This window comes from Vitis riparia, chromosome 5 (genome assembly GCF_004353265.1).
Source record: "Vitis riparia cultivar Riparia Gloire de Montpellier isolate 1030 chromosome 5, EGFV_Vit.rip_1.0, whole genome shotgun sequence".
NCBI classification, from domain to species: domain Eukaryota; kingdom Viridiplantae; phylum Streptophyta; class Magnoliopsida; order Vitales; family Vitaceae; genus Vitis; species Vitis riparia.
The window spans coordinates 17,039,352-17,042,706 of record NC_048435.1 but is presented as its reverse complement, the minus strand read 5'-3'; the positions used below and the strand labels follow the sequence as shown (position 1 = coordinate 17,042,706).

General features: G+C 44.5%; 1 pseudogene; it reads left to right on the top strand.

Moving 5' to 3' along the window:
• Positions 1–481: 481 nt before the first annotated feature.
• LOC117915215 lies at positions 482–2,554 on the top strand (annotated as a pseudogene).
• Positions 2,555–3,355: the final 801 nt, after the last annotated feature.

The following is a 3,355-nucleotide window of genomic DNA, read 5'->3' as shown; positions in this document are numbered from 1 at the left end:
ACATTTCTCAGAGAGTTGGAATTGTCCAACAATAACTTGCACGGTACCATCCCAGTGATATTGGCCATTTGCCACGGATGCAACATCTCAATCTGAGCATGAACTTTATCCAAGGTGAGATTCCGATTGAAGTAACAAACTGCTCAAGCTTCAGAACTGTGAATTTCACAAGGAACAATCTGACAGGGCAGATTCCCTTGCACGTTGGCCATATGTCGAAACTCCTACATCTATGGCTTGGTGCCAACTATCTAAGAGGGGTCATTCCATTTACTTTGGGAAACCTTTCATCTTGGCTGTCCATTGCGTACATTTGGAGGGAAATATTCCACATGAATTAGGTCGTTTGAAGAGCATGAGATATTTATATCTGGGTACAAATAACTTCTCTGGTATGATTCCTCCCTCCCTCCATAATTTGTCATCTGTCATTGAACTTGTAGCAACTGACAACCATCTGTCTGGAAATTTCATGTCAAACATGAGGTTCAGTTCTCCTCAACTCTGCAAGTTTGGCATAGCAATGAGTCAGTTTACTGGAATAATTCCAGATACACTATCCAATATTTCAGGACTTGAACTTTTGGATCTTGGTGACAATCATCTAACTGGGAAAGCCCCTGATAGTTTGGGAGTGCTCAAGGATCTGTATTGGTTGACCCTTGACTTCAATAGTTTAGGAAGGGGAATGTCTGGCGATTTAAATTTTCTAAATTCTCTCACCAACATCATCGGTTTAAGGTTAATCAATCCAGAAGGCAATCATTTTGGGGGTGTGTTACCCAACTCCATTGTCAATCTCTCAACCCAACTGCAGCAACTCGTCCTAGGAGAAAACAAAATATCTGGAAACATCCCAAAAGAGATTGGAAACCTCATCAACTTGATTCAATTCATTGCAACTCGGAATTATCTCACTGTTATCATTCCCACATCAATTGGCAAGCTTCAGAACTTCGGAGAATTGGACCTCGGTTGGAACAGGCTATCAGGTCTGCTACTGTCCACCCTCGGCAACTTAAGTCAACTGTTCCACCTTAACATGAGCTACAACAATTTGGATGGGAACATTCCTACATCTCTCAGGAACTGCCACAATATGGAAACTCTGGACTTCAGTCACAATAAGTTGAGTGGTAGTGTACCTGAAAATGTCATTGGTCATTTCAATCAGTTGAGATCACTCTACCTTCAACAAAACTCATTCACTGGTTCTCTTCCAGCAGATGTTGGTCAACTGAAAAACCTAAATGAGTTACTTGTTTCTGATAACACATTTGTCAGGGAAAATTCCCAGGGAACTTGGCAGCTGTTCAGTATTAGAGTACCTCAACATGGCAAGAAATTCTTTCCAGGGAAAAATACCCGGCCTTTAGCTCTTTGCGAGGAATTCAATTCCTAGATCTTTCATGCAACAACTTGTCTGGAACGATTCCCAAAGAACTACAACATCTTTCTGCTTTGCTGACTTTAAATCTGTCTTTTAACTACCTTGAAGGTGAAGTAGTTCCAAGTGGAGGAGTTCTTAAAAATGTGAATGGGATTTCAATCACTGGGAACAAGAAGCTTTGTGGGGAAATCCCTCAACTGCATCTGCCACCATGCTCTGTTGTAGAGTCAGCAACATGCCAAGGGCAAGCATCCTTCAATCAAAATTATTATAGCTAAAAGCATTGCTGATGTTTCTTGCTTGGCTTTCATTGTGGCTTCAGTTCTCCTTTATAGGAGAAAAAAGACAATAATGAAGTCCTCTTCCACTTCTTTGGGATATGGGTACTTGAGGGTTTCTTACAACTCAAAGCAACTTGTGCATTTGCTTCCTCCAACTTGATTGGCATGGGAAGTTTTAGTTCTGTATACAAAGGAAATCCTAGTCAAGGCGAAAGACCGGTTGCAGTGAACGTACTGAACCTTCAATAGCATGGAGCTTCCAAGAGTTTCATGGCTGAGTGCAAGGTCCTCCGGGCAAATTCAACATCAAAATCTCCTCAGGATCATAACTTCATATGCAAGTGTGGACAACAGAGGTAGTGATTTTAATGCTCTAGTATTTGAGTTCATGCCTAATGGGAACCTAGATAGCTGGCTGCATCACGAATCCAGAAATTTAAGCTTCAGACAAAGATTAGATATTGCAATTGATGTGGCTAATGCTCTGGATTATCTTCATCACCAATTGCAGACACCAATTGTTCATGGTGATCTAAAGCCAAGCAATGTTCTTCTTGATGATGACATGATTGCCCATGTCGGGGACTTCGGGTTAGCCAAGCTCTTTCTTGAACCTGATGACATGCTGAGTAGTGATCAAACCAGTTTGACACTGATGATGGGATCTGTAGGATCCCTCCCAAATCCGCCACGTGGCCTCCCCTTCTCCGGCCCTACGGGCAAATCTTCCATAGACACGTGGCATCACTTTGTTTTACCCGGAATATATTTATCCGGCCGACGATCCAACTTCCCCGGATATATCCTATCCGGAACATACTATCGCCTAACCGGCGCCATGCCTACCTGGGATTGGGAGAAGCGTCTCAAACAGTGTCCTTGACCAAGTCTCACAAGTCATCATTCGCCTTTAACTCAAGACGTGCTTGATGGGACAATCACGGGTCTTCTCAGACTGCCTGGCATAATCCACGTGCTAGTGATTATAGCTTGAAGTGTCGGAGGCGCTGCCTGAGCACCCCTCTGGCAGTCGCCACCTAGCACCAGGAACGTCATGATTACCCCGCCACCCTATGAGCAGAAATCATGGCTACCACAGGCCCCTCTGGCCTAACAAAGACATGAACCCTCCAATCCATATAAGAACCCTGAGATAATTCTCAAAAGGGCTAAGTAATACAAAAAAAACCACGGAAAAACTCTCTAGAGAGAGGATTATTCTTAGTCAATCAAAAAGCTAACTTAAGCTTCGGAGGGTGTGTTCGGGCATCTTTTTGCAGGAAGAAGGAATGAGTCATGTCTCTCAGTTGATCGAATCTCCATTTCCGGCAGGTACAACTGCCCCGGTGGATTTTGTCATCAACATTGGCACATCTGGGAGAGCTAGATTCGCCCTCAAAGACCGAAGCAAGACTGGTCGGGGGCAAGAGGAGTTGAGGTAGACGAAGATGAAGGGACCGGAGACCAAATTACAATCCCCTTAGTCAATACCCTCTTCTTCTTCTCCACTGGAGGACGAGCCGAAGGAGACGGAGCACGTCGTTTCTTGCCAGGGGCTCTCCACAGGGTCCCCTCCTGCCTTCTTTCTTCCCGGTGGCTAAGGCGCTCTTGGCGAGCCTGGGGGTCCTCCTCATGGGCTTTCGCATAAAATGGGAGATCCTTGATAACAAAGTGCTCTCCGGGC